This window comes from Pleurodeles waltl, chromosome 3_1, assembly GCF_031143425.1.
Source record: "Pleurodeles waltl isolate 20211129_DDA chromosome 3_1, aPleWal1.hap1.20221129, whole genome shotgun sequence".
NCBI classification, from domain to species: domain Eukaryota; kingdom Metazoa; phylum Chordata; class Amphibia; order Caudata; family Salamandridae; genus Pleurodeles; species Pleurodeles waltl.
Window position 1 is genome coordinate 1,882,680,971 of NC_090440.1, and position 14,806 is coordinate 1,882,695,776.

Sequence of the window (14,806 nt, forward strand, 5' to 3'; positions counted from 1 at the left end):
TATAATTTTTTTTCACTTAAACAACCAAAGGTTACAGGGACGTTATAGTTACGCTCACATTTTAAAAGTACCAAACCACAGAATTTCACCAGTTATAGTTAGAGTTACCTTATGTAACTATAACTCGTGCCCTTAGGTAACTATAACTCACACCCCTGCCATGCACAGTTTTTTTCGTCAAAAATTTAACTGCAAATATTACATTGATGTTATCAAATATGTCATGAGAGCTATAATTTGTAGTTACAGCTGGACTCGAACCCCAAAAGGTCAGTGGCTTGCGACCATCACACTGAGCTTTGGGTTTTTTATTATTTATTTTTCGTAGCTGTTAGACCTGACAGCCTTAGGGTGGTCACCCCTAACTTTTTGCCTGCCTCCCTCCACTTTTTAGACACTTGCTGGAGAAGAAACCTGAACCAGAACCTGCATCCTGCCAACCTGTCTGCTTTCTACAAAGGACTGCTGCCTTGCTGTTGCCCTGCTGCCTTGCTGAACTCATGCCTTGTTGCTGAAGTGCTCTCCAAGGGCTTGAATAGAGCTTGCCTCCAGTTCCCTGAAGTCTCAGGACCAAAAAGACTTCTCTTTTTCATTTGGACACCTTGTGCGCCGAAAAATTAGACGCACAGCTTGCTCCGTGGTGAAAAATTCACCGCACGCCGATCCGGAAAGACGCTGCTCGACGTGACGCCTGCGGTGCGACCAGAACTTCGACGCACGGCCTCGCCTGGACAACGCCGCCCGACTTCAGAAAGGAAATCGACGCCTGCCGTGAGGGAGAAGATTCCACGCACAGCCCACCGGAACAACGCGCAGACGGAAAACAAGCCTAGGATTCCACGCACAGACCCCGGGACATCTGGTAATCCAGCGAACCACAGAAGGAGACTGTCCGCGCGCCGGAAAACGACGCCCGACTTCCCCGCGTGAAAAATAACAACGCAAGTCCGTGTGTGCAGGGGAGAAATCGACGCACACACCATTTTTCCACGTATCTCTTTTCTGCGGCCCTTTGCGGAGATTTTCCACTTTAAACCAGGTACTTTGTGCTTGAAAGAGACTTTGTTTGCTTTTTAAAGACTTAAGACACTTCATATCACTTTTCAGTGATATCTTTACAATTTCATATTGCATCTTTATTCGTTTTGACCTGCAAATATCCAGATAAATATTATATATTTTTCTAAACACTGTGTGGTGTATTTTTGTGGTGCTATATTGTGTTATTGTATGATTTCTTGCACAAATACTTTACACATTGCCTTCTAAGTTAAGCCTGACTGCTCGTGCCAAGCTACCAGAGGGTGGGCACAGGATAATTTTGGATTGTGTGTGACTTACCCTGACTAGAGTGAGGGTTCTTGCTTGGACAGGGGGTAACCTGACTACCAACCAAAAACCCCATTTCTAACAGTAGCCATTTATGGGCTTTCTGGGACCGCGAGGGAGCCCTCAAGAGTCCCTATTTACTTATTTGTTTATTACATTTGATTTTTTTTTAAAAACCTTTACGGTCTACCTGGCACTACAGGGGAAGCTTTAAGGCTTCCCTCGCAATGCCATTGCTTCAGCAGGCACAAGCTTACTTTGACTTGTGCAGGGGGAAGACATGAAAGCTTTGGTTATTGACAGCAGGACCTTCTTTACAGGTTCTTCTATCAAAAACAAGAGTGTTTGCTGTGGCTTGGCTGCAGCCAACACACAGCAAACAGCTATGTCCCTGGGGTGGGCATTCCGGGACATACCAGGAGCCGTCCATGGGGGTGGCGGTCCCCAGGATCATCTATGGCTCCAAGTATGGGGGCCGTGTGGGCCCCCCTACAATGAGGACATAGCCCTGGGATGGAGAGTGGTCCCCGGGGCTTGGGGATTCCATAGGGACCCCCTTTATCTTTTAAAATATTTGCCCCGGGGGTGGTGGTCCCTGAGGCATTAGGGGGCACGCGGCCCCCCTGCATATGTAATATTTGCCCTGGGGAGGTGATGGTCCCCAGGGGGGGCACGCTGCCCCGGTACATAAATGAAAACCCCCCGGGAGGTATCGGTCCCTGGAGCAGCGGGAGGGGGCCAGGAGGCCCCCCAGCATTTTCACAGAAAACACCCCAGGACTTGGCCCACCTGGGAGCATTATATAAATGAAGCACAGGAGCCCGCGCTTCATTTTTGTTTTTTATTTTACAGTGGATCTGCAGCTCCACGCGACTCCATTCGTAAAATAAATTTTAAAAAGCTTTTTCGCCTCTGGGACACCGCAACCAGAGCTAAGGGGTCAGGAAGTCCGTATCCTGCCCCCTTTTCTTTCTTTTTTCTTTTTTGGGGGGACTCAGCTTCAGCTGAGTCCCAAGATGGCTGAAAACACTTCAACGGCTTCTGTTGTTTAAGTGTTATCAGGCAATCAGATCTCTGCATGTGAATCCTTTGCGTCGCTAGATATACAAATTTGTTTTCCCCTTAATTGTTTTGGGACGCCTATTTTCTCCTCCCTGGACGGATCACTCTGAAACTTTCCAGGCAGCAGCTGAAGGGACTGGCACATTTTTTGGAATGTTGCGTAAAGATTCATGAAGCGGCACCAAAGATATAGGCAATTAAAAAGACACTTTTTATATAGAAACTAGGTCTTAACTATAACTACCTAGTGGCAACTGCCAGTAAGTAATATCCATATATATTTCCTACTGGCAGTCACCAAGGATATACTCCCAATTAACACTTCTGGATTTCTATCCTCATCCACCCCTCCATTACTTCAGTCAATCTAACTAACAAACTCTCATATCCGCGGCTCAAATTACCAAATAATAATACTAAAACTGTACTCATTATTTCCCGATACTAATCCATCACTAATTCTTGTTGGGTTCCAGAGTAGCATGCTACTCACCGAAAAGCGCTTCGACGCCTCGTCAGGGGTAGTAAGCGCTATATAAATATGATTACAATACAATACAATACAATAGGTAATTAGAACCTAGTTTCCATAGGAAAAGGGTTTTTGTTTTGCCAATAACTTTGGCGCCATTTGACAAATCTTCACAAAATTTTCAAAACTAGTATGACAGTCACTTCAGCTGCTGTCTTGGAAGTTTTGGGATGATCCATCAAGTGGGGCAGAGAAAAACGAGGTGGTCCAAAAGAACAAGTTACTTACCTTCAGTAACGCTTTGTCTGGTGGATACACTAGCTGCCTGTGGATTCCTCACCTTATGAATTCTCCCAATGCGCCAGCATTCAATGGAAATTTTCTTCCCAGCTGTCCACGTCGACGAGGACGTCAGAATTGCCCGACTCCCACACGACTCTGTCTGACGTCATTATGACAATAAGAGGTGCTCGCCGGCGTGCTGACGTCGGTTTTCACCATTTTTTACGTGCCTTTGAGATGAACAGGTGCTCACCGACATCACATACTTAACATAAATACATCAATCAAATTTAATACATAATATTTATTCAAATATAAACAGTAATATATATATCAGTCAAAGAAAACTTGGTATGACCAGACAGGCAATGGGGAGGCGGGTGGGACCATGAGGAATCCACAGGTAGCTAGTGTATCCACCAGAAGGAGCGTTACCGAAGGTAAGCAACTTGTTCTTCTGATGGACACAACTACCTGTGGATTCCTCACCTTATGAATAGAGTCCCAAAGCAGTACCGCACTCGGACGTGGGTGCCTGAGTGGTCACACCAAGAAATATTGCAGCACAGACCGTGCAAAATGGCCATCCCTCCTAACTTCCGAGTCCAAGCCATAATGCTTAGCGAAAGTGTGGAGGGAAGCCCAAGTTGCGGCCTTACAAATGTCAGACTTAGCTCTGGTGGAATGGGCCCTAATTCCAACAGGAGGAACCTTCTTTGCCAAAGAATAACAGATTTTAATGCAAAGAATGACCCACCTGGACAGTGTTCTCTTGTGGGCGGCCTTGCCTTTCCTCTTCCTCACGTAGCCAATGATGAGTTGATCGTCCACTCAAAACTCTCTTGTCCTTTCAATAAAAAAGCTCAAAGCTCTCCTTGGGTCAAGCCGATGTAGTCTCTCCTCCTCTTTCGATGGATGGGGAGGAGGGTAAAAGAACGAGAGTGTTATGGATTGCCCCATATGAAAGGGAGTAACTACCTTTGGTATGAAGGCCGTCCTGGTTCTCAGCACCACCTTGTCTTCATGAAAAGATGTGAAAGGGGGTTTAACACTAAGAGCCTGAAGCTCACTCACACGCCTAGCAGACGTGATGGCTGTGAGGAAAACTGTCTTCAAAACCAAAAACCTTAACAGGCAAGAATGCAAAGGTTTAAACGGTGAACCCATCAGAAAAGTGAGAACCAAAAAAGTTCTTCTTTCTCCTCTGCACCCGACCTGCGTGTTCTTTTCTTCTTTCTTCATCTGTGTTCTTCATCTGTGTTCTTCTTTCTCCTCTGCACACCGACCTGCGTGTTCGTTCTTCTTTCTTCATCTGTGTTCTTCTCCTCTTCTGTATTTTTTCTCTGCGTGTTCCTTTTCTTCCTCTGTGGCCTCTCCTCATCTTCTGGACGCTTCCCCTCTGCTTCTCAGGTCTCTCCTCTTCTTCTTTACTCTTCTTCTTCTGGACTCTTCTCCTCTTCTTCTGGACTCTTCTCCTCTTCTTCTTGACTCTTCTCCTCTTCTTCTTGACTCTTCTCTCTTCTCTCTTGACTCTTCTCTCCTCTTCTTCTTTACTCTTCTCTCTTCTGTTCTTCCTGACCCCCCTCCCCTATCTTTTCTCCCCTCCCCTCTACCTGACCCCCCCACCCTCCGCTTTCCCGCTGCCACCTCCTGCTCGGCCCGCCCCCCTGGCTCCCATTCGTCGCCCCCTCCCGCCCCCAGCTGACCCCTCCTCCCTCTTATGGCGGGCGCTGTGCGGCCCCGCCACTGGCGCGCCAAAGGCAAGCCCGTCTGCGCCTGGACCGCGCCCAGCGCCACGACCCCTGGCCCCCAGCACTCCCAAACCCCTGGCCCCGAGCACTCCCAAACCCCTCAGCACCGCTACGACCCCAACACCCTCCACGCCCTCAACCCGGGGCGCTCCCGTACCTGCTTCCAAGCCAACCCTAAACGCACCCATGGACCCTTCGCATGCCTCTCCTGCAAACTCACCCTCCACCGCGTAACCACCCCTCCCGCCAGCCCACGTGCCAACAACCACCTCAAATGCATCCTGATCAACGCACGATCCATCAACAAGCACGCCATTGAACTATGGGACCTCGTGGACTCCACCGGACGTCGCCTTCATCACTGAGTCCTGGATGAACGCCTCTTCGGCCCCCGACATCGCCATAGCCATCCTCGACGGCTACAAGATCTCCAGGAGAGACCGCACCAACCAGGTCGGTGGAGGAATCGCCGTCGTCTTCAAGGACTCCATCAACGTCACCACCTCCACCGAAGACACCCCCCTCGCCGCCGAACACCTGCACTTCCAGATCCACACCGACCCCAGGACCACCCACAGAGGAACTCTCATCTACAGACCCCCTGGACCACGCGGCCTCTTCAGCGACTCTATCACTGACTTCATCTCCCCGCACGCCCTTGCCTCGCCGGACTACATCCTCCTTGGTGACCGCAACTTCCACCTGGAACAGAACAACGACCCCAACACCACGCCCTGCTCGACAACCTCCCCAACCTCGGTCTCAAGCAACTGGTGAACACCCCCACCCACATCGCCGGACACAAACTCGACCCCATCTTCTCTGCCAGCAACCACGTATCCTTCAGCCACTCCTCCGTAATACACTGGACCGACCACAGATGTGTCCACTTCACCTTCCGACGCGAGACTCGCCACCTCCGCACACAATCCATCCCACGCAGACATTGGAACAAAATCCCCGCAGAACAGCTTCTCTCCACTCTCAGCGACAACCAACCCACCTTCTCCACCGACCCCAACGACGCAGCCCTCCGTCTCACGCATTGGATCACCAACTGCGCAGACAACCTCGCACCCATCAGACGCCTCCCAAGACAGACCAACACCAGGAAACCTCTTTGGTTCACAGACACCCTCAAGGAATCTAAAAAAAATTGCCGCACCCTCGAGAAAGCCTGGCGCAAGGACCACACCGCAGAAAACATGTCTGCCCTCAAAAATGCCACCCGCAAACACCACCATCTGATCCGCGCCACCAAAAGAACTTCCTTCACAGACAGACTGGACAAGAACACTCACAACAGCAAAGAACTCTTCAACATTGTCCAAGAGCTCTCCAATCCCAACGCCATCACGCCCTCACAAGACCTCTGCAACTCCCTCGCCACCTTCTTCCATCGTAAGATCACCGACCTACACGACAGCTTCGGACACCAGACCCAGCCAACCACCACAGAACCTACAACCCCAGCCATCACCCTCAACGCCTGGACTCACATCAGCACGGAAGAGACCAAAGCTACCATGAACTTCATCCACTCCGGTGCCCCCTCTGACCCCTGCCCACACTTCATCTTCAACAAAGCCGACGACATCATCGCCCCGCATCTCCAGACCATCATCAACAGCTCGTTTGCTTCTGCCACCTTCCCCGAGAGCTGGAAACACACAGAAGTCAACGCCCTACTGAAGAAACCTACGGCAGACCCCAGCGACCTGAAGAACTTCCGCCCCATCTCGCTCCTCCCCTTCCCTGCCAAAGTCATAGAGAAGACCGTCAACAAGCAACTTACCAACTTCCTTGAAGACAACAACCTACTCGACCCCTCTCAGTCCGGATTCCGAGCCAATCACAGCACAGAAACCGCCCTCATCTCAGTCACAGACGACATCAGAACTCTGATGGACAACGGAGAAACAGTCGCCCTCATCCTCCTCGACCTCTCGGCTGCCTTCGACACCGTCTGCCACCGAACCCTAATATCCCGCCTCCGCTCCACCGGTATCCAAGGACAGGCCCTGGACTGGATCTCCTCCTTCCTCTCCAACCACTCCCAAAGAGTCTACCTCCCACTGTTCCGCTCAGACCCCACCGAGATCATCTGCGGCGTCCCTCAAGGATCCTCGCTCAGCCCGACTCTCTTCAATGTCTACATGAGCCCCCTCGCCGACATCGTATGCAAACACAACATCAACATCACCTTCTATGCCGACGACACTCAGCTGATACTTTCCCTCACCAAGGACCCCACCAGCGCCAAGACCAACCTGCAAAATGGAATGAAAGACGTCGCAGAATGGATGAAACTCAGCCGTCTGAAACTGAACTCAGACAAAACGGAAGTCCTCATCCTCGGAAACACCCCGTCCCCCTGGGACGACTCCTGGTGGCCCACGGCCCTTGGCACCGCACCAACCCCCTCAGACCACGCACGCAACCTCGGATTCATCCTGGACCCTCTTCTCACCATGACCAAACAAGTCAATGCCGTATCATCCTCCTGCTTCCTCACCCTCCGCATGCTCCGAAAGATCTTCCGTTGGATCCCCGCCAACACCAGAAAGACTGTGACCCACGCCCTCGTCACGAGCCGCCTGGACTACAGTAACACCCTATACGCAGGAACCACCGCTAAACTCCAGAAACGTCTGCAGCGAATACAAAACGCCTCCGCCCGCCTTGTCCTCGACATACCCCGCAACAGCCACATCTCCACCCACCTGAGACACCTGCACTGGCTTCCCGTCAACAAAAGGATCACCTTCCGGCTCCTCACCCACGCACACAAAGCCCTCCACAACAAGGGACCTGAATACCTCAACCGTCACCTCAGCTTCTACACGCCCACCCGTCAACTTCGCTCCGCCAACCTCGCACTCGCCGCCGTCCCTCGCATCCGCTGCACCACGGCAGGTGGGAAATCCTTCTCCTACCTGGCGGCCAAGACATGGAATTCCCTCACCACCAACCTCAGGACCACCCAGGACCACCTCGCATTCCGGAGGCAACTCAAGACCTGGCTCTTCGAGCAGCAGTAACCCCCTCCCTCTAGCACCTTGAGACCCTCACGGGTGAGTAGCGCGCTTTATAAATGTTTTTGATTTGATTTGATTTGAAATTCAAATCCAACTGAGGTATAACAAACGGAGTGGGAGGAAACATACTGGTTAGTCCTTTTAAGAACCTTACAACTATAGGGGACTTAAACAAGGAAGGTTGATCATGAAGGCACAGAAAGGCCAATAGTGCCGATAAATAGCCCTTAACAGTCGCAACTGCACAACCCTTCTGCGCCAAGGACAATGCAAACAATAAAACATCCAACAAATGGGCTTGTAAGGGATCAATTTGCTTCTCTCCACACCAAGCAACAAATTTTGCCCATCTGCCAGCACAGATAGTCTTGGTGGAGTGTCGCCTGGTCGATAACATAACGTCCACCACTTCTGGTGGGAGAGAAAAGGAACTCAGATTGCCCTGTTCAATCTCCAGGCATGAAGGTGCAGGCTCTGGATGTGGGGAAGTAGAACCTGCCCCTGCGACTGCGAGAGGAGGTCTGCCCTATGAGGGAGACAGAGCGGAGGGCACAGTGAGAGCTGGAGAAGGTCTGTGGACCACACACTTCTTGGCCAATCCGGAGCTATTAAGATGATTCGGCCCGGTCTTGGCGAATCTTCCTCAGAACCCGAGGAATCAAGGGTATGGGGGAAACGCGTAAAGCAAGTGGCCATTCCAGGACATCTGAAACGCATCCCCCAATGCTCCTTACACCAGATACTGGAGGCTGCAGAATGAAGGGAAGTGCACATTCTCTTGAGTGGCAAACAGTTCTACCTGAGGAAATCCCCACATCCGGAAGATGTGAAGGACCAGGTCTGGATGGAGACGCCACTCGTGATCGGCCAAGAAGTGCCGACTGAGACTGTCCGCATGAACGTTGAGAACCCCGGCCAAATGATTTGCTACTAAGCAAATCTGATGGCTCTGTGCCCAGGACCAGAGCTGCAGAGCCTCTCTGCAGAGAAGGTACGACTCTACTCCTCCCTGCTCTTTGATGTACCACATTGTGGTAGTGTTGTCCGTCAGGACTTGGACTGACTGACTCCGAAGGTAGGGGAGGATGGCCTTGAGAGCCAGATGTATTGCCCGCAATTCTAGCAGATTGATGTGAAACATCTGTTCCACTGGAGACCAATGACTCTTGATCTCCAGGTCCCCCAGATGAGCTCCCCACCCTAGAGTGGAGGCATCCGATATAACCGTGGCTACTGGAAGCGGTAGTGAAAACGGCCATCCTTGGGAAAGGTTGCCGTCCACAGCCCACCATTGTAGATCCACTGCAGTGTCTCTGGAGATCTTTATCGACTCCTCAAGATCCCCTCTGTGTTGAAACCACTGCCTGCGGAGGCACCACTGAAGAACCCTCATGTGCCAGCGTGCATGAGTGACCAACAGAATGCATGGAAGCAACAGACCAAGCAGGAGCTTGAGGACTGGAACGACCGCTCCACTTGAAACATTGGAATGAACGCCTGAATGTCCTGAATCCGCTGAGGAGGAGGAAAGTCGCGATCCAATGTTGTGTCCAGTACTGCCCCTATGAACAGGAGGCACTGAGAGGGCTCCAGGAGATTTGGGCACGTTTACTGAAAATCCCAGATCGGACAACAATTGGGTTGTCATCCGCAGGTAATGCAGCACCAGCTCTGGGGACTTGGCTTTGATCAACCAATCATCTAGGTAAGGGAATACCGCTATTCCCTTCCTCCTGAGACTTGCTGCAACCACCGCCATCACCTTCGTGAAGACTCGAGGTGCTGAAGTAAGACCAAAAGGAAGGACCGCAAACTGGTAGTGTTGCGACCCCACCACAAACCAGAGATACTTCCTGTGCGACTTGAGAATAGGGATATGAAAGTAAGCATCCTGCAAGTCGACAGACACCATCCAATCCTCCTTGTGCAACTCTTTGAGCACCTGTGTTAGAGTCAGCATTTTGAACTTTTCCTGTTTGAGGAAGCAATTCAAAACCCTCAGGTCCAGGATAGGCCTTAGATGACCATCCTTCTTGGGGTCAGGAAATATCTTGAATACCAACCCAGACCCCTTTCCTGCTCTGGAACCAACTCCACTGTACCTTTCGATAAAAGGCCTAGAACGTCCTGCTGTAACAACAGGAGATGGTCTTCTGTGCAAAAGAATGGACGGGGAGGGATGGGAGGAGGAAACTCCCGAAAAGGAAGGGCATAACCTTTCCCCACAATGTTGAGGACTCAGGAGTCTGATGTGACTAACTCCCACCCGCAGAGAAAATGAAATAACCTTCCCACTATGGGAGAAGCATGAGACGCAATGGGTGGAGAACTACGGCTGCTTTTCTTGCTGCCCCCCCCCAGAGGAAGAGGAAGGGTGCTGCTGGGTGGCCCCTCTTGTCCTAACCCTACCCCGCCCTCTATAAGACCTATAGGGCAGACTTGAGGGTTGTTGGCCTGCCGGTTGGGGTCTCCCACGAAAGGAAGCTCCTCGTCCAAACCCCCTAAACCTCCTAAAAGATCTGAATGGGTGGCAGTGGAAGCCTGCAAGCCCAAGGACTTGGCAGTAGCCCTACTCTCCTTAAAGCACTCTAAGGCAGAGTCAGCTTTAGCCCCAAACAATTTGTCCCTATCAAAGGGCAGGTCCAAAAGGGTCGTCGAGAACCCAGAAGACCTCAACCATGCATGTCTTCTGGTGACAATGGAAGTGCCCATCGCCCTGGCCACAGAGTCTGTACTGTCCAGACCCGACTGGATAACCTGCATAGCAGCAGCCTGAGCATCTGACAGGAGTCCCTGAATATCCTAAGGCAGATCAGGTAGCACAGCCTTGGCTGCGTCCATCACCTCATGTATGTATCTGCCCAAAACGCAAGTCGCATTGGCAGATTTGAGGGCCATACTGCATGATGAAAAGGTCTTTTTGACAGACTGCTCCATCCTCTTGGATTCGCTGTCTGAAGGTGTACCAGGGAAAGAACCAGGAGCTGAATGTGACGAACATGAAGCCTGGAGCACCAAACTCTCTGGAGTCGGATGTCGTGACAAGAACCCCGGGTCCCCTGGAGCCACTCTATATCTCCTTGCAACCGAACTGCTAACAGCAGACGAAGTCAAGGGCTTCCTCCAGACTTCCATAATAGGCTCTGTAAGAGCATCGTTAAAAGGAAGTAGTGGCTCCGCAGCAGCTGAAGCAGGATGGAGGACCTCAGTTAAGATGTTAGTCTTGACCTCTGCAGATAGTAGTGGGAGGTCCAGAAAATCTGCTGCCTTCCTTACCACAGTATGAAATGAGGCCGCCTCCTCTGTAAATTCCCCTGGAGAGGCTAGATCCCACTCAGGGGAAGTGTCTAGTCCACTTGCCAAGTCCAAGCCCTGATAGACCCCCAGGAGCTCAGCAATTTCTTCTTCCTCCAGGAGTTGTCTTTGGAATTCCTGCTCCTCTAAGAGCCTCAGAGCCTTTCTCTTTGACCTTAACCTGGCCTCTATTCTCGGCGTCGACATGGAATTCGCCAACGTCGAAGACCTCGGCTGACACGGACCAGGAGACACACCCCGATCCTAGGATCCACCTGACGCCGGAACCAAATCCATTGGCGGCGTGGACTCTCGGGGCCGCTTCACTGGCGTCGATCGAACCTGGGGCGGCGTCATCGGCTCCATTGGTCTAGCAGGTGAAGTCACTGGTGTCAAAGGTCTTCCAGGCAATGCCAACGGTTTCGGCGCCGGACCAACACCCTCCGCAGGGTAAAAGGGCATAAATGGCACTTGTTTATATGGAGCCGGAGCGCCTATTGAAAAGGCAAAAGGACCTGTGGGACCAGCCGGTGCACCACCTTGGGCCATAGAATTAAAGATGTTAAACATGGCATTTAAAAATGCCGCCGGATCCTCACCCGCAGTAGGGAAAGCAAATCAAATCAAATCATTAACATTTATAAAGCGCGCTACTCACCCGTGCGGGTCTCAAGGCGCTAGGGGGGAAAGGGGGGGGTTATCGCTGCTCGAACAGCCAAGTCTTTAGGAGTCTCCGGAAAGCGGAGTGGTCCTGGGTGATCCTGAGGCTGGTGGGGAGGGAGTTCCAGGTCTTGGCCGCCAGGAAGGAGAAAGATCTCCCACCCGCTGTGGAGCGGCGGGTGCGAGGGACGGCAGCAAGTGCGAGGCCAGCGGAGCGGAGGGGGCGGGTGGGGACGTAGAAGCTGAGGCGTCTGTTGAGGTATTCCGGTCCCTTGTTGTGGAGGGCTTTGTGTGCGTGGGTGAGAAGACGGAAGGTGATCCTTTTGCTGACTGGGAGCCAATGCAGGTGTCTCAGGTGTGCGGAGATGTGGCTGTTGCGGGGTACGTCGAGGATGAGGCGGGCCGAGGCGTTTTGGATGCGTTGCAGGCGGTTTTGGAGTTTGGCTGTGGTCCCGGCGTAGAGGGTGTTGCCGTAGTCCAGGCGGCTCGTGACGAGGGCGTGGGTCACGGTTTTTCTGGTGTCGGCGGGGATCCAGCGGAAGATCTTACAGAGCATGCGGAGAGTGAGGAAGCAGGCGGAGGACACGGCGTTGACTTGCTTGGTCATGGTGAGAAGAGGGTCCAAGATGAAGCCGAGGTTGCGGGCGTGGTCTGCGGGGGTCGGTGCGGTGCCGAGGGCCATGGGCCACCAGGAGTCGTCCCAGGCGGACGGGGTGTTGCCGAGGATGAGGACTACCGTTTTTTCAGAGTTCAGCTTTAGGCGGCTGAGCCTCATCCAATCTGCGACGTCCTTCATACCCTCTTGTAGGTTGGTCTTGGCGCTGGCGGGGTCCTTGGTGAGGGAGAGTACAAGTTGGGTGTCGTCGGCGTAGGAGGTGATGATGATGTCGTGCTTGCGTACGATGTCGGCGAGGGGGCTCATGTAGACATTGAAGAGTGTCGGGCTGAGCGATGAGCCTTGAGGTACGCCGCAGATGATCTTGGTGGGTTCTGAGCGAAACGGAGGGAGGTAAACTCTTTGGGAGCGGTTAGCGAGGAAGGAGGCGATCCAGTCCAGGGCCTGGCCTTGGATCCCGGTGGAGCGTAGGCGGGTGATTAGGGTGCGGTGACAGACGGTGTCAAAGGCAGCCGAGAGGTCGAGGAGAATGAGGGCGACTGTTTCACCGTTGTCCATCAGGGTTCTGATGTCGTCTGTGACTGAGATGAGGGCGGTTTCCGTGCTGTGGTTGGTTCGGAATCCGGTTTGTGAAGGGTCGAGCAGGTTGTTGTCTTCCAGGAAGGTGGTCAGCTGTTTGTTGACGGTCTTTTCTATTACCTTGGCTGGGAAAGGTAGAAGAGAGATGGGGCGGAAGTTTTTCAGGTCGCTTGGGTCAGCCGTAGGTTTCTTTAGTAGGGCGTTGACTTCAGCGTGCTTCCAGCATTCGGGGAAGGTAGCAGAAGAAAAAGAAGAGTTGATGACGGTCTGGAGGTGCGGGGCGATGATGTCGTCGGCTTTGTTAAAGATGAAGTGCGGGCAGGGATCCGAAGGGGCGCCGGAGTGGATAGAGTTCATGATGGATTTGGTTTCTTCCGTGTTGATGTGGGTCCAGTTGTTGAGGGTGATGTCCGGGGAAGCGGGTTCAGTGGTGTATGGTTGGGTCTGGTGTCCGAAGCTGTCGTGGAGGTCGCTGATCTTGCGATGGAAGAAAGTGGCGAGGGATTCGCACAAATCCTGTGAGGGCGTGACGGCGTTGGCGCTGGCGCTGGGGTTGGAGAACTCTTTGACGATGCTGAAGAGTTCTCTGCTGTTGTGGCTGTTTTTGTCTAGTCTGTCGGTGAAAAAGTTCCTTTTGGCAGTGCGGATCAGGTGGTGGTGTTCGCGTGTAGCGTTCTTGAGGGCGGTCATGTTGTCAGCGGTGTGGTCCTTGCGCCAGGCCTTCTCAAGGGCACGACAAGTTTTCTTTGATTCTTTGAGGGTGTCAGAGAACCAGAGAGGTTTTTTGGTGTTGGTCTGTCGATGCGTGCGTTTGAGGGGAGCAAGGTTGTCAGCGCAGTTGGAGATCCAGTTTGTGAGGTTGAGAGCTGCGTCGTTGGGGTCGGTGGTGAGGGTGGGTTGGTTGGCGGCAGGATACCCCTGTTCCTCCTGCGGCGTCGGCGTCAGACCTGGAATGTCCAACTGCGCTCCAGGCAAGAAGTGAGGACTCCCCTGAGGCCCAACCACATTGAAGACTGACGGCACCGGAGAAGTTGGAGGACTCTGAGGTTGTGGAGACACCGTAGGACTTACCTCCCACGTCGCACGACACCGACTGGATGGAGACCTTGAACAAGACTGACCTCTATCCGAATGACGCCGGGAATCATGCCAACGCCATTTCTTGTGCGACTTCGATGATTTTCCAGAAGAAGACCTTCAATGACTCCTGTGCTTCTCCTTCTTCTTCGACTTTGCCAAAAACAGTTTGACTTCTCGCTCCTTGAGTGCCTTCGGGTTCATTCTCTGACATGAACCACACTCCTCCACATCGTGCTCAGAACTCAAGCACCACAGGCAGTCATTGTCCGGGTCAGTTACAGACATGTAAACCCAGCACTCCCGACAAGGCTTGAAACCGGACTTTCGAGGAGGAGACATTGTAACAATTTAACACCTTCAACAACAGTAGCTCCCCAAGAGCAGGACAAAACCGTTATGCTTCAAAGGCATGGAAAAAAGGGAACTGACGTCAGCACGCCGGTGAGGACCTCTTATTGCCATGATGACGTCATACGGAGTCGCGTGGGAGTCGGGCAATTGTGACGTCCTCCTCGACATGGAGAGCTGGGAAGAAAATTTCCGTCGAATGCTGGCGAATTGGGAGAATTCATAAGGTGAGGAATCCACAGGTAGTGGTATCCATCAGAAAAGCTTTGTCCTATGCATTTTCACTCAGGGTATT

At 52.3% G+C, this 14,806-nt stretch overlaps 1 protein-coding gene across 1 annotated transcript in view; it reads right to left on the bottom strand.

Annotated features, from left to right (window-relative positions):
* The window catches only part of MDH1B (malate dehydrogenase 1B), a 196,671-nt gene that overhangs the window by 144,331 nt on the left and 37,534 nt on the right, over nucleotides 1-14,806 (bottom strand). The gene's annotated exons all lie outside the window — the stretch shown is intronic.